The 24282-nt window shown below is 41.1% G+C and overlaps 1 long non-coding RNA gene across 1 annotated transcript in view; it reads left to right on the plus strand.

Moving 5' to 3' along the window:
- LOC126476042 (uncharacterized) overlaps positions 1-17052 on the plus strand; it is a 30282-nt gene extending 13230 nt beyond the window's left edge. Inside the window, exon 3 of the long non-coding RNA XR_007586789.1 lies at positions 16895-17052. This is a non-coding gene — a long non-coding RNA (uncharacterized LOC126476042). The remainder of the gene's footprint in view (positions 1-16894) is intronic.
- Positions 17053-24282: the final 7230 nt, after the last annotated feature.

A 24282-nucleotide genomic window follows, 5' to 3' on the forward strand; every position in this document is an offset into this window, starting at 1 on the left:
CCTATGTATGCTAAGGAGTAGATCCCTGTGACCCTGGGGCATTGGGACTCCCGGCAATGGCCATCCTGCCAGGTGAACTTTGCTGTGGCTGGGTGGCGCCCATGGGGAGGGCCACTGGTCGGAGTGGGTTGCATCAGGGCGGATGACACACCATGAAGCGTAGTATGTCATCTCTCACTGGTGATCTGCCGCCAGCAGTCTCTAAGCAGGCAAAGTCTAACTTAAATGCTAAGAAATATGACCCCAAGTTGTTCCACTCACTGGCCACACCATGGGAGGAACCCCAGGCTAAGGATGGCAGTGAAGCTTATTTGCCTCTGTACCTCGTATGTACAAGAGTTGATAAGGAATCTTTCATGTCCATGAAGCCTCAGGTTTTTGTGGAGCATTTGGAGGACAAGTTTTGGGAAGTGGAGGGCTTGTCCAAAATGCGCTCTGGGTCAGTTTTGATAAAAAACAGCATCCTCTGCCCAGTCATGGGCATTACTCGCTTGTGGCCAGTTGAGGGATCTTTCTGTTACCATCACACCTCTTAGAGCTTAAATATGGTCCAGGTTATTATATGCCACAGGGACCTTCTTTTCCAGTCTGACGACGAGCTGCGTGCCAATTTAGAGTGGCGAGGTGTTCATTTTGATCAACGCATCCATCGGGGTCCGAGGGATAATCATGTTGCCATTGGTGCCTTCATCTTGGCCTTCGAGGATGATACATTGCCCGAGTAGGTCAAGGTAGTGGTCTACCGCTGTGACATCAAGCCATATATCCCTCCCCTGATGCTTTATGTGCTGGAAGTTTGGCCATATGTCTTCCTGCTGTATTCCAGCATCACATGTTGAGATTGTGGACTCCCATCAAATCCTAATACTCCATGTGCCCCACCTCCCATCTGTGTCAACTGCAGAGAGCATCATTCACCTTGCTCACCAGACTGCAGGATTTTACAGAAAGAGAAGAAAATCATGGAATATAAGCCACTGGAGCTACTGGCCTACACTGAGGCTAAGTGGAAATATGAGTGCCTACATCCTGTGGCTATGACCTCCTCATACATTGCCACTACGAGAACAGTTCTTGCCCCATCAGTTCCTCGAATTCCTGTCACCTCTCTGAACCTGGAGACTACACCTGCCCCCTTGATGGTGGGGGGCACTTCCTTCCCTGTTGCTCCCGCACCATCTACTTCGGGAGCAACACCCCCCAATGATTGGGGATTTCAGTCCCCACTTCTGAACCAGAGAAGCATAAGGCTTCTTCGGCTTCTCTTGTTAGGAATGAGTCCCTTTGGTCACTCCCTTCCCTGGTTTCTGCTAGTGGGAAAGATGACACCCACCAGTGGTAGAAGAGGTCAAAAGCAGCTGGTCATAAGGCTTCATGCTCGTCCTCAGTACTGGAGATTGAATCTGTGAAGTCCTCCCAGACAGGGAAACCCAAGGAGCAGTGAGAGAAATCCAAAAAGAAGATCCCCAAGTCTAAGAGAATTGTGAAGGCACCCACACCACCGCTACCTACAAGCTCTGTGTCTGCAGATGAGGTGGAGATTCTGGCGTCTGCTGAGGACCTAGATCTCGCCGGACTCTCAGACACAATGGACATAGCCCGTTCAGGAAATAAGTTGGTGGCAGCAGGTGACCCTGAGGCATAGTCTGCCTCATTGAGTATTTCATCCCTTCCCAGTCTCACAATCATGTCATAGTCCAGTGAAATTGTGGTGGTTTTTTCCACCACCCGGTTGAGCTACGGCAACTGTTAAGCTTTACACCTGCTTTCTGCATTGCCCTCCAGGAAACCTGATTCCCAGCAATGCGGACCCCTGCCCTCCATGGCTATAAGGGATATTACAGGAACCAGAGTGACTATAATCGAGTGTGAGGTGGAGTTTGCGTTTATGTCTTAAACTCAGTCCATAGGAAACTGTGCCCCTTCAAACCCCTCTTGAAGCTGTGGCTGTCAGAATAAGGACAATGCAGGAAATAACTGTCTCCAATGTACATCTTCCTACAGATGGTGCAGTACCCCTGAATGTATTAGCTGCACTGATTGATCAACTCCCTAAATCTTTCCTACTTTTGGGAGATTTTAACGCCCATAACCCATTGCGGGGTGACACTGTGCTTACTGGCCGAGGCAAAGATGTCGAAAATTTATTGTCTCAGTTCGATCTCTGCCTCTTAAATACTAGGGCTGGCACACATTTCAGTGTGGTTCGAGGTAGTTACTCGGCCATTGATTTATCATTTTGCAGCCCAGGACTTCTCCCATCTACCCACTGGAGAGTACATAATGACCTGTGTGGTAGTGACCACTTCCCCATCTTCCTGTCACTGCCCCAGCTTCAGTCACATGGATGCCTGCCCAGAAGGGCTTTAAACAAGGTGGACTGGGAAACTTTCACCACTGCTGTCACCAACGAATTTTCCCCACATGGTAACATTGATGTGTGGGTTGAGCAAGTGATTACCACAATCGTTTCTGCGGCAGAAAACGAAATCCCTTGCTCTTTAGGGTGCCCCCGGCGAAAGACAGTCCGTTGGTGGTTGCTGGAAGTTGCTGAGGCAATTACAGAGCATTGGCAAGCTCTACAGTGACATAAGCGACACACTTCCATAGAGCATGTGATAGCCCTTAAGCAGCTCTGTGCCCATGTATGCCATCTTATAAAATGATGGTAACAGGAGTGTTGGGAGAGGTACATGTCGACCATTGTGTGCCATTATGTCACTTTCCCAAGTCTGGACAAAGATGAGACGACTTTTTGGGTACCAGACCCCAACAGGTGTCCCCAGCATTACCATCAATGGCTTGCTATGTACTGATGCCAACACAATTGCTGAGCACTATGCTCGAGCCTCTGTGTCAGAGAACTCCCACCCCCCCTCCCCCCCACCGCCTCACGCACCCACAAACAGCAGATGGAAAGGAAAGTCCTCTCGTTCACTACACGCCACAATGAACCCTGTAATGCCCCATTTACGGAGTGGGAGCTAGCACATTGCTCCGACACAGCTCCTGGGTCAGATCGGATCCACTGTCAGATGACTGAACATCTCTCATCTGACTACAAGACCCATCTCCTCATTATCTTCAACGCATCTGGTGCGATGGTGTCTTTCCTTCACAATGGCACGAGACCACCATGGTTCTGGTGCTCAAACCCAGCAAAAACCCACTTGATGTGGATAGCTATCAGCCCACCAGCCTCACCAATGTTGTTTCTAAGCTGCTGGAACATGTGGTGTGACAGCAGTTGGGTTGGGTCCTGGAGTCTTGTGGCCTACTGGCTCCATATCAGGGCTGCTTCCACCCAGGTCGCTCTACCACTGGTAATCCTGTGTCCCTCGAGTCTGCCATCCAAACAGCCTTTTCCAGATGCCAACACCCTGTTGCCATCTTTTTTTATCCACGCAAAGCATTTGACACCACCTGGCGACATCATATCCTAGCCACATTATACGGTTGGGGTCTCAGAGGCCCGCTCCCAATTATTATCCAGAATTTCCTGTTGCTCCGTACTTTCCATGTCCAAGTTGGTGCCTCCCTTTGTCCCCCCCCACCCCACCCCCACCCACCCACCCATATCCATGAGAATGGGGTCCCTCAGGGCTCTGTATTGAGTGTATCACTATTTTTAGTGGCCATTAATGGTCTAGCAACAGCTGTAGGCCATCTGTCTCACCTTCTCTGTATGCAGATGACTTCTGCATTTTGTACTGATCCACCAGCAACAATGTTGCTGAGTGGCACCTACAGGGAGCCATCCACAAGGCACAGTTATGGGCTCTCGCCCATGGCTTACAGTTTTCGGCTGCTAAGTCGTGTGTCATGCACTTCTGTTGGTGTCGTACTGTTCATCTAGAACCAGAACTTTACCTTCATGATGATCCACTCACTGTAGTGGAGGCATATCGATTCTTAGGACTGGTTTTTGACACTCGATTGACTTTCTTACCTCACCTTCATCAGCTTAAGCAGAAGTGCTGGCAGCACCTCAGTGCTCTCCACTGCCTCAGCAACATCAACTGGGGTGCAGATCACTCCAAACTGCTGCAGCTGTACAGAGCCCTTGTTCAATCCTGCCTTGACTATGAGAATGTGTTTTATGGTTTGGTGGTGCCCTCAGCATTGCATGTACTCAATCCAGTGCACCACAGTGGTGTTTGCCTAGCGATGGGAGCTTTTAGAATGAGTTCGGTGACCAGTATGCTGGTGGTGGCCCGAGTCCCTCCATTGCAGATCCGTCATGCACAACTGCTCGCCAGTTATGTTGCATACATTCATAGTTCTCCTGAGCATCCGAATTACTGTGTCCTTTTTCCACCTGCGGCAGTTCACCTCCTGCTTCGGCAGCCCAGGTTAAGGCTAACAATTGCGGTTCGCATGCATTCCCTTCTGTCTGAACTGGAGTCCTTCCCTTTACCACTCCCCATCGAGGTCCATCCACATACACCTCCATGGTGTACACCTAGGCTGCAGATTCGTCTGGTCCTTTCACATGACCCTAAAGACTCAGTTATTCATGCCGTTCTCTGCTGTCACTTCTTCTCGATTCTTGACATGTTCCGGGGCTCTGAAGTGGTTTACACTGATGGTTTAATGGCTAATGGTCATGTTGGCTTTGCCTATGTCCACAGAGGCCATTTTGAACAGCATTCCTTGCCCAATGGCTGCAGTGCATTCACTGCAGAACTGGTAGCCATCTCTCATGCACTTCAGTATATCCGTTCGTGCCCCGGGGAATCGTTTCTTCTGTGTACTGACTCCTTGAGCAGCCTACAAACTATTGACCAATGCTACCCTTGCCATCCTTTGGTAGCATCCATCTACGCCCTGGACTGGTCCCGTCATTCAGTGGTGTTTGTGTGGACCCCAGGACACGTCATCATCCCAGGCAACGAACTTGTCGACAGGCTGGCGAAACAGGCTAAGCGGAAACTGCTTGTCGAGATGGGCATCTCTGAACCTGACCTGCGTTCTGACTTACACCATAGGGTTTTTTTGGCTTTGGGAGACAGAATGGCATAACAGTACACAAAACAAACTGTGTGTCATTAAGGAGACTACGAATGTGTGGAAGTCTTCCATGCGGGCCTCTTGCAGGGAATCAGTTGTCCTCTGCAGGCCTTGCATTGGCCACGCTTGGGCGACCCACAGTTACTGCCTGCGCTATGAAGACCCGCCTGAGTGTCGGTGTGGTGCCCGCTTGACAGTGGCCCTTATTCTGGTGCACTGTTCTACTTCGACTGCGCAGCGATGAAATCATGGGCTACCGGACTCATTGCCGCAAATTTTATCAGACAATGCCTCATTGGCTGATTTAGTTTTATACTTTATTCCTGCGGATGGGTTTTATCATTTGATCTAAGTCTTAGCGCATGTCCTTTGTCCCTCTGTGCCCTCCACCCGAGTATTTCTAGGGTGGAGGTTTTAATGTGTTGCAGAGTGGCTGGCTTCTCCTTCTTTATTCTCATGATCAGCCAGCCATGGTAATCTGCTTTGTTGTTTTAATCTCCTCATCCTGTTTCTGTGGTTTTCTTGTCCCCTTTTGTTCATTTACATGTCTGTTGCCCTTCATCGTTCTTGTGATTTTTCCTTTCATTCCGTTTTGAGTTGTCAGTCTCGTTTGTTTTATTCTCACACTTATGGCATTGTTTTATTCGGAATAAGGGACTGATGACCTCATAGTTTGGTCCCTTTCCCCCTCTTTTAATCCAATCAACCAACTAACCTTTTAGCAGATGATGTGCGCTCAGCCGATCGCGTCCTTGAGTTTATAAGTTTTAGTGAGATGACATTGGTCATTTGAAGCTCTTTTCGGGGGAAACCCCCCCCCCCCCCCCTTCAATAGCACTTTCCTAAGATTTCCTTCTGTCTCTAGTTTCCCTCCTCCTTAAGTTTCGCTCCCACTGCTGTTGATTTAAATTCCTGTTTTTACCCTTCACTAAGGCACAGAATGGGCACTTATGACCATAGCTGTTTTGTGCCCTAAAACCATAATCCAAAGAAAAGTGCCACTGCAAATTTGAATGGGGCTTATAAATATTTCAGCGAAAAAACTTGTTTGTAAATACAAATCACACAACATATATACGGTTACAAGCAACTAAAACTACATAGGCTGACAGTAACTAGGTAATTCAGTTCTCAAAGAAGTAGGGAGTCACAAATTCTTGGCTGCCATAAACACTTGACATGGGACAATCATAACAGCATAGAATGTTGAATAGTAAGCACCAGCATATTCTTAAAGAGATAGTGTCTAAGGCAGTGAACATAGACACACAGTTAACAATGTAGTATGGCCTAGTCTACCACACCTATCGTAGTGCCTTATAGTCTGAGGAATTGAAGCGTATGTGTGTATTAATAGGTTAGTCAAACTTCAAAAGAAGTCTGGCAGATGCATTGCAAATCTGACCCCAAGACAACCTTGCAGAAACATATTTAGAGAACTTTAAATAGTTTAGACAAGTAGAGAACAGAAGCTTTTGAAATGTGATGCTACAGAAGAATGCTGAAGAATAGATGGGTAGATCACACAACTAGTGAGGAGATGTGGAATAGATTGGTGAGAAGAGGAATTTGTGACACAAATTGACTAGAAGAAGAGATTGGTTGGTAAGACATGTCCTGAGGCATCAAGGGATCACCAATTTAGTGCAATTTAGTATTGGAGGGCAGCATGGAGGGTAAAAATCGTAGAGGGAGACCAAGAGATGAGTACACTAAGCAGATTCAGAAGGATGTAGGTTGCAGTAGTTACTTGGACATAAAGAAGCTTGCACAGGATAGAGTAGCATAGAGAGCTGCATCAAACCAGTCTCTGGACCTAAGTCAACAACAACAACAATATTGTGACTGTCCCGTAACTACATATATTTGCAACAGTTATGTGCTTGAAAGCAAATAGTACTACATTGTCAAATAGATACATACATGATGACAATACAAAAAAATAGAGGTTATTATTATCTATGTAAAAAGTGGCCTCAGTAAAGCAAGAGAGATCCCACAATCCTGGATACATTTTGTACAATAAATGCAAAAATGCATTGAGAAGATATTAGTTTTCAGAAGTAAATAAAGAGGTTATTTAGTCTCTTTATATCTACATAGCCTAAAACAATACCTAGAAGGTAAACACTAGAGGTGATCTCCTTCAAGCTAAAAAGGACATCATAAAATGTCTGTGTATTCATAAATCAGGTAGCATAAATATATAATATAGAACTTTCTTATTATATAAGGACCATCCTGCTTGCTCTTTTTTATTATTCTTGGCTGCCTTGGACAGACATGGTGCTACAAAGTGAGGCTGGCATAGTATAAGACAGTAATGATTAGTCTGTCCGTTGTGTACACTGCAGAAGTGAAATAGTGAAAGTGTAAAACTGTGAAGATACAACATACCCCCAATGGTATGTAGTTGCAGACATAATGCGTAGAAAACAGAGAAAGAATGGTGGGACTGTAATTTTTGTCAAGAAGAAGTAAAATTTACCAGAACTGATTTACCGGTATCTACTTATTGCTCAGAACTGGATGGGGAGTTTAGTTGTGTAAAACTAGAGAATAAAAATATATTAATTGATAGTCTGTATAGGTCTCCAGATGGAGATGTAAGTTTGTTTATTGAAAAATGTGACTTAATTGTTAGAAAATGGATAAGCATGCTTGTACCCAAAGGACAAAACAGAGAGAGAACATATATAGGTCCTATCTTAAAAGAAAACAATTCTACAAAGCTAAGCTCCTCGCAGCAAAAAATTGCTGTATGTGGTGATTTTAACATAAAAATGGCAAACACAGAGGGGCAAGTCACAAGGAAATTTCTGAATATGCTAAGATGATTGGACCTATATTGCACAAATAATTGTGCTACATGTAAGACTGCCTGCATGGACAATATTATATTCAATTTCCATAGGAAAGACTTCGCAGACAGACTTGCAGGAGAAGGTCTGGCAGATCATGAGCCTTTATTCCTTGCACTATATAAGAGACAACCAATTAAAATCGAAGAACTTAAAGTGGCGCAGGTAAGAGTAAAATGGAGAGTACATACGAGCATTTATTGAGAGACTAGATAGTGCAAACTGGGACTTCATATACAATTGCTACTAGGGGAAAAGGGGAGCTGAAATGGCCTTTAATAACTTTTTTAAAGAAATATACATATTTTTAGTATTTTTGTTCTCCAGTAAAAAAAATTAGATCTCCAAGGATACCTAATAATAAAAGGCTGAACTGGTTTTCTGAAGAACTTGTGAAATCAGAGTAAACATGCTCATGTTGTACCAGAGTCATAGGCATGCCTGTACCCAAAGGACGGAACAGAGAGAGAACATATATAGGTCCTATCTTAAATGCATAAAATTCTACAAAGCTAAGCTCCTCACAGAAAAAAAACTGGCAGTGGAAAACTATATAGAAAAGGCCCCAAATAAATGCAAAGCAGCATGGTAAATAATAAAATGGGGGGACACATCAAAATGCACACAAGCATCTCTGCTAGATCCCGAGGAATTAAATCACTGCTTTTTAAACTCGGTTAAGGAAATAGGAAACAATATTAAAGCAACATGTTCATCAGCAATGGACTTCATTGGAGCCCCACTGCCAGGTAACCAGATATTTCAATGGAGTATTATCATATCTGCTGATATAATAAAAGCTGTTTCCAAATTTTTAAATTCTAAGGGTATGGACTGCTATTGTTAGCTGGAGTACATCATTAAAAAGACAATGCAGTCAGTCTCTACACCGTTAGCTTTTATTTTTAATAAATGTGTAGAATTTGGAGTAGTTCTGGAACTATTCAAGGTATCAAAAGTTATCGCAGTTTTTAAAAAAGTGGACAAACAACTTCCCCAAAGTGACAGAGCAGTCTCAATTGTGCCAATATTTTTGAAAATATTTGTGGCATTTCCACACAGACAAATAAGCAGGAAGATTAGTTGGATAGATCACATAACTAATGATGAGGTAGTGAATAGAATTAGGGAGAAGAGAAAATTGTGGCACACCTTGACTAGCAGAAGGGATCGGTTGGTAGGACATGTTCTGAGGCACCAAGGAACCACCAATTTAGTATTGAGGGCAGCGTGGAGGGTAAAAATCGTAGAGGGAGGCCAAGCAGATTCAGAAGGATGCAGGTTGTGGTAGATACTGGGAGATGAAGCAGCTTGCACAGGATAGAGTAGCACGGAGAGCTGCATCAGACCAGTCTCTGGACTGAAGACCACAACAACAACAACAACAACAACCTAAGTTTAATTCTCACTCCACAGCAGAGATGAGTGATACAGGTATTAGTGTCAGTGACTGTGAATCTGCTAAATCTAACATGGCTTCAGTGCCCATTGGCATTCCTGTCAGATTCTGTACATCATTTGCTGCTGAGTTAGCCCCCCTACTTTAAATATTGCATACTGTAGATCTCTCGCCCTCTAAAAAAAGAACTGTGCTGAGTGGTTGGAAGGAAGAGCAGGTCACACTTCTCTACAACAAGGGCGGAAGATGTGATGCACAAAACTACCATCCATCTTTTGATTTTGAACCCAAAATTGAAACTTGCTTGGATGCTGAAATCGTCAGTTAGGCTTATGTGAAACCCAGTCCACACTTTTCTCATATGATTTATCCATTCCTGAGCATTGTACATGCTATTGACATTCTGAAAACCTTGGATCACTGCAATCAGGTGGTTGCAGTATTTCTTGATTTCTGAAAAGCATTTGATTCAGTACCATACCAGCCTTTATTAAAGAAAGTATTGTAGCAGCACAGACAAAAGCTGACCTGATGCATAAATCCAAGCACTTTCTGACACCTACAAGTTCAGCAATTATGCCATGCCACCAGCTCTACAATCAAACTCAGGTGCTGGTGCAATAACCAGTGTTTTTTAGATATTTTGACAGCACTTGGCGAATGGCATGTTTGAGCTCAGCTCCAATAAACCATGCCCAATTGTGTATCAAAGCCATCTGTCCAGCGAAGCTGGGATGTTGACACAGCTGGGCTTTAAATCAGCCTCTTCTGTGTGTTGACATCCGTCAACATCTACCCACCATCTTGTCGGGACCCTCTGCAGGGTTCAGCCGCAGTCTGGAGGGGCCAGAGGTTGAACTAACATACTCTCAGCTCCAGCCACCAGGGTGGTCAATGGACCCAGGTCTGACCCTCTGTCACCAACTTCCACCACTGGGGCCAGACGCAGGCCTGTACCGTACACAGCTATGAGAACAGAAGCATGTCTCCTGATGCTGTGTGAGACCAAACTATGTACAGTTTGCAAGGTCAATGCCATGCCATACTGAAGGAAGCTCTGACACCAGTGGCTCTTTGCCTGCAGTCCCAGTCTGGGTCACTGACCTCTGCCACTGCTCACCTCTTGTGGACACTGTATCTATGCCCATCCAACATAGAAGTTAATAAACTGTTTGTTACCATTTGTTGCCTGCATCTTTTGTACCAACTACTGGCTCTTGCAGCATCACAACATTTTGCTGACAGAACTGGGATTGGCAGACTGTCCCTGTAGCTGAGCGTTCATTGCACCTGACTGCCATGCAGAGAACCTGTATTGGATTCCTGGTACTGCCAGCAATTTTTCCTTTGTGGGAGAACTGGAACATGGTGTACTCAGCCTTGTGATATCAATTTTGGAACTACTTGGATGAGGAGTAGTGGCTCCAGGTCACAAAAACTGTCTTTGACCAGGAGAGAGTTGTGCTGACCCTACACATCTTACTGTATCCAATGCCACCATTGGCAGAGGACAACATGGTGGTCAGTCAGTACCAGAGGGTCCAACAGGCCCCGTGGATGGAGTTTGTGTTTGCTTTTTAGTGGGTTGTATGGTCATAGGCAGTGCAAGCAAGTAGCAGCATGTGCTTTTGGTAAACTCTTGTGGAGTCCTTGTTTTCATTTTTTCTAGTTTTGTGACTGTCCCTTTTTCCTTTTTTGTATAGAATATGTTGGGAATGAAGGCAAGTGTATTCTGGGAAGGTACAGGCGGGTATAAGTAAGAGACAACTGTGTAAATGGTAGATATGTGTAGAAGTGATTTGTTGTTGTCACATAGGCAGTAAGATTAAGAGTTCTCCAAGGGTCTATGTAATATATAAGTGGGGTTTGATATCCATAGAATGTCTGAGTTGTGTGCAAAGCTTTTTTTTTTTCTTTTTCTATTGCTGCATCACACTCATACTGCTTATTCTATTTTCTAGGAGAGTAGTTGTAATCCATAGGATACCACTGACAAGGTGAAATGTAGATCAATGTCATAGGAGACCATAAAACCCACCTGGGATAACACTCAGAATCGGTGTAAGGGAGAATGTGTTGGGTACTAGCAAATTTTATGGAGTATCATAGGTGTATTAAGAGGCACAGGTTGTATCTGGGAAGTGCCTGTGGTTAAATAAGTCAGTGATGTCAAGGGGCTCATGCAGAATGATATGCTGGACTAATCTCTCAGGTAATTGTGAGTTGAGACATTAAGAATTTATTATGAAGCATTGAGGATTTGTAGTGAACATACTGTATTATGGAGTTAAGACAAAGAAGGATTATGGAGTATTGTTGATTGATAGTAAGAGACACAGGTTGTGGCTGGGAAAGCACCTGTAATTAGACATATAAGTGATATCAAAAAGCTCAAAAAGAGATATCCTGGACAGGCCTCTCTGGGTGATAGATATAGTCTAAGGTTAGATAGATAGTTCTCTAAACACTAGGATTACAAATGCAGCTTTAGTGGCTTTACAACAGATTTTCTAGTAAATAGTTTAGGTTTATGTTCCTCTTGTTGAATTCCTCCACTTTAAGTTGGTGACTTCACAACAAAGTGATAACATAATTTGTTAAAAAAATGTGATGTGTGAAGGAAATATTGACGATGAGTGATATGTGATGAAGATAGGTTACTGTATACATGTTCTGCAATATTAAGTACTGTAGTTCAAGTGAGAATAAGTGCTTAATTGTAGGTAAGATTTCTATTTTCAAGGAATGTCTACTGTTGTAATGACTGTAGTAGACACTTAATTGTGTTTAATTTATTCTGGTAGGGAAGCATTGATGTTACATAGTGCAACAAGTTGATCATTTTTTCAAAGTGTGATAACTAGGTTGAAGAAGTTATGTGATACATTTTAAAGTTAAGTAGGATAGCAGATGAGGAGGAGTGGGTACATAGTTCATAATGTTGTAGGGTTATTCGCAGGTCTCTAAACTCCTATCTTTATGAGGCAGTATACCACTGCTACCAAATCAATAAGTGAATGTCATGGACTGTAAATGTTTTATGGACTAGCTCTGTGTAGAGACTCAGTGAGATGGCATAGAAAGTGTTACATGAAGCAGTAAGTGGAATATGAACTATGAACCAAAGTGTGAATTGTGTAGACAAAAATAACCATTAGAGTTAAAGTGTTGTAATATATGTCAGTTAGACTAGTGTCACAGAATTCAGCCTGTAACTAGGACTATATGAACTATAGAGAAACTTATCATTCATAATCACATCAGCCCAAGAAGCTGGAACAGTGAAAATAATGTAAATATAAATTGGGGAATGACACACTGTAGCTAATTTAGGACTTGTAATACAGACTAGTGTTTTATATAATATGAACTGTAGGAACAGTGTCTTGGTTGCAGGCAGATTTTAGCCACTCAGGAATTCAGTGTGCCTAATTTCTCCAGGAAGGGAAGAATGTTGCAGCACGGACACAAACTAAGGCCAGAAGCAGAAATCTGAATGTTTGTCAACACCCACAAGTTCAGCACTTATGCCATACCAACAGCTCTGCAATCACAACCAGGGCACTGGTACAAAAACTAGCATTTTGAGACATTTCAGCAGTGCTTCATGGGTTGTGTACATATCCTCAGCTGCAATAAATCCTGCCCAAATATGTATAAAAGATGTCCATTTAGCCACGCTGGGATGTCGACACAGCCGGACTTCAAATCAGTGTCTGCTGTGTGTTGGCTGCTGCCATGAAACCACCGATGTTCTTCCTGCTACAGGCTGCCACCAACTGGTGTTGAACCAATGCCCTTCTAGTCACCAAGACATGGGGGCCCAGCAGCTCCTGACACTCACCTCAGTTGGGCATGACACAGTCCCCCCTTCCCCCCACCAGTGTAACAATAATATACAACTGACAATATGATGCAGCCTTATGCGGTATGCCAAACATATGATGTGTCCACACTGCTGGGACAGCAACTACCGCTGTCCTTGTGACACCATTTCTAACCATTATGGGCCACGAGATTGACACCTGACTATGCCCATGGAACAGGGATGCCATGGGTCAACGCTGGGCCACATTTCCAGATGAGAGCATGCACATGTAACTGCTATAGCTTTATGGAGTAATAGAGAGTTTACATGCCTTCAATCTGTATTGCTGCAGCCACCTTCACTCCTGTAGCCCTTACCAGTCCTTTGAACTTGCAATGCTACTGGGAGAGCCATAATCATCCTGACCATTAGAAGAACAGCTCTTTCATCTCTCTGTAGTGGTCGTTGCATCCCAGACCCAATACAGTATGATCATAAGGAGTATCAAAGAAAACTTGTGATAGATTGTGGATTTCTTAGTAGGGAGAATGCAAAATATTATCAGACATGTCTCTGGGAAGTGTACTCGGAGCCTTGCTCTTCATGTAGTTTATTAATGAGCTGGCAGGCAATATTAATAACAACCTTGTACTTTTTACACATATGATGCAGTTACCTGTGCTGAAGTAATTTCTGAAAAACTGCTCAAATATTCAGTCTCATCTTTATGTGATTTCAAAATGGAGCAAAGATTTGTAGCTAGCTTTAACTGTTCAGAAATGTAAAATTGTGTGCTTCATAAAACACACAAAAGTCCTATGACAACAATATCAACAAACCATGTCACACCTGGCTGTAACAATTTGTGGGAATATGAAATAAAATGGTCACATAGACTCAAACCGAGGTAAAACAGCTGGCAGATTTCAGTTCATTGGTAGGATACTTGGAAAATGCAATCAGTTTACAAAGCAGACTCCTTACAAAATACTCATGCGCCCCATCAAATATACTATTTTTCAAGTCAACATCCCACATAGAGGAGTGAATGAGAAATGGTTAGGAATATTGTTTTAACTGGCTTGTGTCATTGCATATCTGTTTTGTGCTAAAACTATTTTTTATGGAAAATTTTAATGTGAAAGAGACTGTTAACTTATTTATTTACTGTATTTTTTTTTGCATGGAGACACCAACAGGTGTCTTTTGCAAACGTCATAGCATTATTTTACAAGTTTAGTACAGTCATATATACATATGTGATTACATATACATGATACAAATACACCATTGTACCTACACACACACACACACACACACACACACACACACACACACACACACACACACACACACATATATATATATATATATATATATATATATAAACAAAGATGATGTGACTTACCAAAGCGCTGGCACGTCGATAGACACACAAACATACACACAAAATTCAAGCTTTCGCAACAAACTGTTGCCTCATCAGGAAAGAGGGAAGGAGAGGGAAAGACGAAACTCTTTGTCTTTAAATATAACTGCTTGTGTCTGTATATGTGTGGATGGATATGTGTGTGTGTGCGAGTGTATACCCGTCCTTTTTTCCCCCTAAGGTAAGTCTTTCCGCTCCCGGGATTGGAATGACTCCTTACCCTCTCCCTTAAAACACATTTCCTTTTGTCTTTCCCTCTCCTTCCCTCTTTCCTGATGAGGCAACAGTTTGTTGCGAAAGCTTGAATTTTGTGTATATGTATGTGTCTGTCTGTGTTTCTATTGACCTGCCAGCGCTTTCGTATGGTAAGTCACATCATCTTTGTTTATATATATATATATATATATATATATATATATATATATATATATATATATATATATAAACAAAGATGATGTGACTTACCAAATGAAAGTGCTGGCAGGTCGACAGACACACAAACGAACACAAACATACACACAAAATTCAAGCTTTCGCAACAAACTGTTGCCTCATCAGGAAAGAGGGAAGGAGAGGGAAAGACGAAAGGATGTGGGTTTTAAGGGAGAGGGTAAGGAGTCATTCCAATCCCGGGAGCGGAAAGACTTACCTTAGGGGGAAAAAAGGACGGGTATACACTCGCACACACACACATATCCATCCACACATATACAGACACAAGCAGACATATTTAAACATATTTAAATATGTCTGCTTGTGTCTGTATATGTGTGGATGGATATGTGTGTGTGTGCGAGTGTATACCCGTCCTTTTTTCCCCCTAAGGTAAGTCTTTCCGCTCCCGGGATTGGAATGACTCCTTACCCTAAAACCCACATCCTTTCGTCTTTCCCTCTCCTTCCCTCTTTCCTGATGAGGCAACAGTTTGTTGCGAAAGCTTGAATTTTGTGTGTATGTTTGTGTTCGTTTGTGTGTCTGTCGACCTGCCAGCACTTTCATTTGGTAAGTCACATCATCTTTGTTTTTAGATATATATTTCCCACGTGGAATGTTTCCCTCTATTATAACCATATCATTAATTTGAACCCAACAATTACGTTTGTTATTGTCGCTGTTGCATCTCGAAATCTTTCCTGTCGTCTTATTTTCTCTTGTCTTTAAATATGTCTGCTTGTGTCTGTATATGTGTGGATGGATATGTGTGTGTGTGCGAGTGTATACCCGTCCTTTTTTCCCCCTAAGGTAAGTCTTTCCGCTCCCGGGATTGGAATGACTCCTTACCCTCTCCCTTAAAACCCACATCCTTTCGTCTTTCCCTCTCCTTCCCTCTTTCCTGATGAGGCAACAGTTTGTTGCGAAAGCTTGAATTTTGTGTGTATGTTTGTGTTCGTTTGTGTGTCTGTCGACCTGCCAGCACTTTCATTTGGTAAGTCACATCATCTTTGTTTTTAGATATATATTTCCCACGTGGAATGTTTCCCTCTATTATAACCATATCATATATATATATATATATATATATATATATATATATATATATATATATATATATATATATATATATCATTGTTACAGCCAGGTGTGACATGGTTTGTTGATATTGTGATATTGTTGTCATAGGATACTACTTTTGTGTGTTTTATGAAGCACACAATTTTACAGAAATGTAAAATTGTGTGCTTCATAAAACACACAAAAGTAGTATCCTATGACAACAATATCAACAAACCATGTCACACCTGGCTGTAACAATTTGTGGGAATATGAAATAAAATGGTCACATAGACTCAAACCGAGGTAAAAGGGGTGTGTGTGTGTGTGTGTGTGTGTGTGTGTGTGTGTCTCTATATATATATATATATATATATATATATATATATATATTAGTTTAATATTAATATTCACTTACCATTGGTGAGAGGGCATCACGGATGCCCAGCTTCATACTTATATTTTAAGAAGCTAACTTATTAATTACAAACAAGACACTCGCTTTTCATATTGTCTTATTACAAATACCATTTTATTTGTTTTAAAATACTTATTAACTGGATAATTTGCTTGCATCATTGCCATAGATAATAGCTGTGACCACTACAAGAGTACATTATCTCTGCCTGTCATACAAGTTAACTTTATTAAATGAACATACTTTCTGAAATGACAAACATACTTGTCATTCTCACCCTTGAATTCTGATTTAACTATTGCTATTACAGTATAATGTTCTAACTGTAATTGAAAATGTTTCTCAAGTTAAAGTTATAGGTTACGTGGCCCTACTGACAGACCCTGATCTCTGCTGCAAAACTCATTTTTTGACACATGTAAATGTTTATACAATGATCTATCACAAATTTGTTTATTGTTTCACATCATTTTTTAAGGATTTGGAAGAACATCAAGAGATTCTAGACAATGAAAATTCTCAAAAGACCCAGGGAGCAGGTCCTCAGAGGAGAAAAAGCAGAGAAGAGTAGTGTGTTCTTGGCATTTTACAATGCTCTGTAAATTCACTTTACAGAATAAACCAATTCCTGTACAACTGTGTTTTGCTATATCATTCAGTAGTGTTCTAGAATGCCTTAGTACCCTACTTATACAGATGTTTTTTCTTCATTCTCACAACTACCCTTATCCCAATGACTACAGTTATTCCAAATACTGTCATCATTTAAAACTTCTACCCTTATCCCAGTGACTGCACTTATTCCAAATACTGCAATATAAAAGTGCAAAAGTTTTACATACGTCCCCTGGTCTTAGAATATGGCTCAACTGTGTGTGTGTGTGTGTGTGTGTGTGTGTGTGTGTGTGTGTGTGTGTGTGTGTGTGTGTGTGTGGGTGACTTCATGTTTATAACAGACAGATCTTGACTTTCTCAGTATGTAGACAGCCAAAAATATTGTGTACCAAGTTACATAGATGCTTTGAAGTACCAAATAAAATGAGCAGTTGAATAGTATAAGAAGAGGAGCAGTGATTTTTTTCCAGGCAGCTTTTTTCCCCAGTTATAGATTTTAAAAGAAAAAAAACTGACTAGAAAACCATCAAATTGCAAAGTCAATACTTACCTTCAGAAGCCTAAACTCCATCTCTTACCAATAGGTAATTTAAAAGTAGACGAAAAGTCTTACTTTCAAGTCTATCTAGCAGAAGTACTTGGAATTTTACCTTCTGGAGGTAAATACTTACAATTTTTTCAACTAAATTTCCTTTCTGGTACAATCTCTATGTATAAAAGACAATGTCGTGACTGACTGACTGACTCACTGACTCATCATCACCCAGCCCAAACCACCAAGGATAGAAACTCGAAATTTGGAAATGATGTTGATCTTATACCGTAGGCATTGTTTAAGAAGTGATTTCTTGAAATTCCACTCCTAAGGGTGTGAAATGTAGGATGGAAGGTTTTCCTGAAAATACGTCACTATTAAAGTAATTTTGAAGCTAGGCCTATGAAAATTAGTATTTGGTTTCTCAGTCAGAAATAAAGAAATACATGTTTCAAGCATAAAATGTAACTTAACTACTTCTATTGTTTTTGCTTAATAATGGGGTTACTCATAGTTACTCATGATCTGCCGCAGTCGTCATCCTGAATCCATTAACAGTCATTGTAAATTTAACTATAATGTTAAAGTAATAATTAATCTTGTATAATGTTTCGATATATTTATTATGCTTTCAAAACAAAATCAAAGCATCATTACAGAAGTAAACAATACTTACAATACAAATGGAGCAGCTACATGCTCACTGCTCAAAAACCAAAACCAGACTGACTGACTCTGCCAATATGGCTACCCCTATATATATATATATATATATATATATAACAATCCTAAACAATCCTTGACATTGTTTAGAATGATTTTTTGATTAACTAACAATTAAAATTAACATATGAAACTGAAAATACACATATAAACATATGTTTACTCCAGAACAGCAAGTACAATTCTATGTTGGGTTGTATTTGTGATACTATTAGAGTATAATTTCTCAAATACGTAATTACAATAATGCATTTACATATCTCATTAAACACTTGAGGCTCCCTTCATGGAAAATGCTCCCTTCATTTACAGAGCTTCAACACTTTGAGGTAAATGAAATCAAACAGTTATTTTTGTAGTTATAATTTTTTCTAGACAACTTATACATTGCTAGTTCTAACTTTGTTCCCATAAGTTGTAGATCTAATTAAAGTAAATATATTTCTTTTGAAAGGAAAAGAGCATTGATAATGAGTGATCACTGATAACCATGTTGCACATGACAGTATATCATTGTATAAGTAGAGGTGGAAGATATTTCACGCAGCAGCGCATATGAATAAACTCTCATAAGTTTGAGAATACATTGACAATGGGTGATTAAAACAATTATATTACAAGTGACAGTATATCATTACATTAAGTCTAAGATAGATTACATCAAACAAAACGACTATAGTGTGCATTGTATCATGTAAAAGTGGTTGTCAAGCAACTTACAAGAAACAGTAATTGTTAGCCTTTCAGACATCTATTTTCATGGAAAAATTAAGTCAGTTTTCAACTGTTGAATTACATCAAGACATAATGACTGTATCATTTGCAGGATCAAAAGACCTTACATATAAATAAGTCAAACTCAGACTTCAGAGTAACTGAACTGACATGAACATTTCAGGTGGGGAAACCACAAGGACAGATAGAGGGATCTGCCCACAGCAACTGTCAAAGGCATCATGTTCTCATAGCTTAGATGTAGACTTTCCAAATTTTCACCCTTTTTCAGTAGAGACTGTGAGTCAATATAGTCACATGCAACTGTAGAGTTCAATTTACATGGGTAAATTGAGTATCAGTAGGTTACTTCCAGAACACATACTGCTCAACAACTAGTTGACAGATTTCTCGTTGACCATCACCACATTTGACATAATGCAGGATCATCAGATCCGACAGCTTAGAAAACTGGGCATAGGTAAGGTAAATTCCCACATAGGGTATGACAAAGGGTAAAGTACCACTAGTTACATATGAATGGGCAAAAAAAAAAAAAAAAAAAAAAAGAGGAGCAAAATGGTTAGTTCAGCCACTCTAAAGGTATGATATGATATATATGTATATATTTTATCATCAGTTACATAATAATGAATCAACTAGACTTCAATTGAAAGTAGATGTCTGCAAGAACAATAACTATACCATGAGTACAAATCCTCAATCTTTAGTTTTTCCTTTGCTACTCATTACATCAGAATCATTAGTGCTCATCAGAGTATTTTCAATACGATAATGGAGAAATTTAACCACTTCTCATTAGAAATCAGATTGTAAGCTAACACTTGTCTATGGAAATCTCAAGTTACAATGCTTAGAAACCTAATAGATTTACATATATATATTGTAAAGCATTGATTTGCTATAACGTACAGCAGTATTGAACAGTACCTAACTCAAACATTTTGTATCACATGAAGTTGATAGCTAAGCAGTTTTTCAGATTTGTGTAGACATTATGACAAAGAACACCTCATATCTATACCAAGGAGATAGCTTGACATATACAGATACCAGACATGTAGCAAACATCATCCCTATCTTATTGTACTAAGATGCCAAAAGAATAATTAAATAAGACTACAAATGGTTGATCATAATACTCATTGAAGTGGTAGAAATAACATGAAAATAAAACTTATTTATTTATTGGTCCAAGAATCAGTTTCGTACATTGTTTGTACATGTGATAGAGGACAGTGGTAAACCTAGTTAGTTTACAATGCAGTAGTCATTTTGACTACATTGTTGACATAATAAAAATGCATAATAATGTAGGTTGGTGTACTACATTGCTTCTACGTGTGATAATAGCAGTTATTAAGTGAGATGACATGATAAGCACAATGTAAACTATATTATGAATTGACAGTTAGTGAAATTTGGTAAATGAGGTTTACTTATTACGATGTTCCATAAACTCAGACAAAGAATAGAAGCAGTGGTCAAGCAAGAACTGTTTTAACTTTATTTTAAATGCTTTTAATGTTGGTATGCATTTTAGGTAAGAAGGAATATGGTTATACACTCCTGGAAATGGAAAAAAGAACACATTGACACTGGTGTGTCAGACCCACCATACTTGCTCCGGACACTGCGAGAGGGCTGTACAAGCAATGATCACACGCACGGCACAGCGGACACACCAGGAACCGCGGTGTTGGCCGTCGAATGGCGCTAGCTGTGCAGCATTTGTGCACCGCCACCGTCAGTGTCAGCCAGTTTGCCGTGGCATACGGAGCTCCATCGCACTCTTTAACACTGGTAGCATGCCGCGACAGCATGGACGTGAACCGTATGTGCAGTTGACGGACGTTGAGCGAGGGCGTATAGTGGGCATGCGGGAGGCCGGGTGGACGTACCGCCGAATTGCTCAACACGTGGGGCGTGAGGTCTCCACAGTACATCGATGTTGTCGCCAGTGGTCGGCGGAAGGTGCACCTGCCCGTCGACCTGGGACCGGACCGCAGCGACGCACGGATGCATGCCAAGACCGTAGGATCCTACGCAGTGCCGTAGGGGACCACACCGCCACTTCCCTGCAAATTAGGGACACTGTTGATCCTGGGGTATCGGTGAGGACCATTCGCAACCGTCTCCATGAAGCTGGGCTACGGTCCCGCACACCGTTAGGCCGTCTTCCGCTCACGCCCCAACATCGTGCAGCCCGCCTCCAGTGGTGTCGCGACAGGCGTGAATGGAGGGACGAATGGAGACGTGTCGTCTTCAGCGATGAGAGTCGCTTCTGCCTTGGTGCCAATGATGGTCGTATGCGTGTTTGGCGCCGTGCAGGTGAGCGCCACAATCAGGACTGCATACGACCGAGGCACACAGGGCCAACACCCGGCATCATGGTGTGGGGAGCGATCTCCTACACTGGCCGTACACCACTGGTGATCGTCGAGGGGACACTGAATAGTGCACGGTACATCCAAACCGTCATCGAACCCATCGTTCTACCATTCCTAGACCGGCAAGGGAACTTGCTGTTCCAACAGGACAATGCACGTCCGCATGTATCCCGTGCCACCCAACGTGCTCTAGAAGGTGTAAGTCAACTACCCTGGCCAGCAAGATCTCCGGATCTGTCCCCCATTGAGCATGTTTGGGACTGGATGAAGCGTCGTCTCACGCGGTCTCCACGTCCAGCACGAACGCTGGTCCAACTGAGGCGCCAGGTGGAAATGGCATGGCAAGCCGTTCCACAGGACTACATCCAGCATCTCTACGATCGTCTCCATGGGAGAATAGCAGCCTGCATTGCTGCGAAAGGTGGATATACACTGTACTAGTGCCGACATTGTGCATGCTCTGTTGCCTGTGTCTATGTGCCTGTGGTTCTGTCAGTGTGATCATTTGATGTATCTGACCCCAGGAATGTGTCAATAAAGTTTCCCCTTCCTGGGACAATGAATTCACGGTGTTCTTATTTCAATTTCCAGGAGTGTATAACATAGCTCCAGAATGATAAACTCCTCTTTTGCGTAAGTTTGTATTTACTGCGTTCATGTGTAGGCTCATCTTCTGTCTAGTTTCATATGTGTGTATATCATAGTTGTGTTTGAAGAGATTTTCCTTTTTTAAGATGCTCCCTTTTGTGAAAATTAGTATTTCGTATATATACAAGCAAGGCAGTGGCAATATTTTCAGAGTTTTAAAAAGTGGTCTACAGGAATCCTTAAGTTTAGCTTTTTTATCACCCTAATAATATTTTTCTGTATTTTAAATGTTTTTGTAATATTTGTGGAATTCCCCCAAAAAATTATTCCGTACATAAGTAACAACTGTATACTGAAATGATACATTGTCAGCACTGATGAACAGCTTGTATTTTGAGTGAGAATCATAACAGCATATGCTAGTGAATTCAGTCTCTATTTAAATTGTTTAGGTGTACCTCCCACATCAGATCCACCTGAACATGTACACCTAGAAATTTTATATGACTGATCTTCAACACATTTTTTCCTTTGATAGTGAAAAGAGGGTTTTCAGGATGGAGGTTTTGTGTGGTATGAAAGTTAAATGCCACAGTTTTTTCAGAATTTATGATGAGCCTATTGGTCTTGAACCAGTGTGTTATGGTACACATAACTGATACTGCAGCCTCCTGCAGATTTTTCTCATTAGAATATTAGTGTCATCTGCAAACAGTACAATGGTTCCATCATCTATTTTACTAGCCAAGTTATTTACATACAGCAGAAATAGGACAGGTCCTAGAACTGACCCTTGTGGGGCTCCATACTTGATTTTCTGCTCATCACTGTAAAAACTAGAAATTTTTTGTCTTTCCACTATGTTTGTGCTTTATTTCTGTAATCTGCTGATGATTGCTGAGGTACGACTGGATCCACTTTTCAGACTGGCCTCTAATTCTGTAATTACTTAATTTACACAAGAGAATGATCAATTACACCAAAGCCTTTACTTAGATTCAGAAATATCCCAGATATATGTTGTTTATCATCCACTGCTTTTAATACTTCATTTAAGATGGCAAAAATTGCTGACTGAGTTGACTTTCCAGCTCTGAACCCATGTAGGGAGTCACTTATCAGGCTTTCTTTACTTAAGAAAACTGTTAATCTTCTAAGGAAAATTTTTTTCCATAATTTTGCGGAAGCCTGACAAAACTGAAACTGGTATATAATTAGCAATATCACTTTTTGCACCCTTCTTATGCAAAGGTGTTACTTTTGCAGTTTTTAGATTATTTGGAAATACACCACTCTCAAAAGATGAATTTACTATGTCTGTTAGTGGTTCCACAATAAATGTTGCACTAGCTTTGATAATAGCATCTGGTATCTCATCAACACCCACTGAATATTTATTAGGTAATTCTTTTAGGAATCTCTGTGTGAATTTCAAAACTTGGGAATCAGAAACACTTCTGTCCCAACAACTATCTCCAACAAAATTTTCCATCTTCCTCATGCTCCACAGACGGAGCCATTCTAGTAATGAAAACATAATAAATTTCTTTGTGAGAAATGTTCCTTTGCCATGTACACAGTAGTTCCAATGAATAACCAGACAAGCTAGCATGTCTATTCAGTCTTCCTGTTTAAATCAGAACATATATGAGACTGTAAACACTCTTACCAAATTGTAATCACATCCAAGATGTAAAGTAATAGAATTTCATAATAACTACACAGATATCTTAAGTAAACTTCACACCAATTCTAAACATTTTCTCAACTTTTCACAAAATCATCAGCACAAGGAGAGTATAACATTATCAGCACAATGAGAGTATTATATCCAAAATGTAAAGTAACAGAACTACAATATAACTGCACAGACATCACAAGTAAATATCAGACCAACTCTCCTAAAAAATCATACATATGTTGCATTATTACATTTTCTGACTACCTGTATTCATTTAAACAATATAATCATTGACTTGCTAACTATTGGAGGATATGGACAGTGGAAGGAGGGTCAGTTTGGACAGAAAAGTAAGAGTGGATGTGACTCGAAAAAGGAAAGAATCACACCAGCTCCGAGCCTTGGGTTCGCTATGCCCAAATTGCAGAAAGAGCTTGCAACCTCCTGAGGAAAAACAATTCTTGTGATTTTACATGAGTGATCAAGGTTGTCTGTATAATTTCAGCTGTGTAACATTCCTGAGTCCAAATAACAACAAATTCAAATGGTCCTACATAAATATCAAACAACCCCCAATCTATGCCTGGTAAAAGCATACA

This window comes from Schistocerca serialis, chromosome 1 (genome assembly GCF_023864345.2).
Source record: "Schistocerca serialis cubense isolate TAMUIC-IGC-003099 chromosome 1, iqSchSeri2.2, whole genome shotgun sequence".
NCBI lineage: Eukaryota > Metazoa > Arthropoda > Insecta > Orthoptera > Acrididae > Schistocerca > Schistocerca serialis.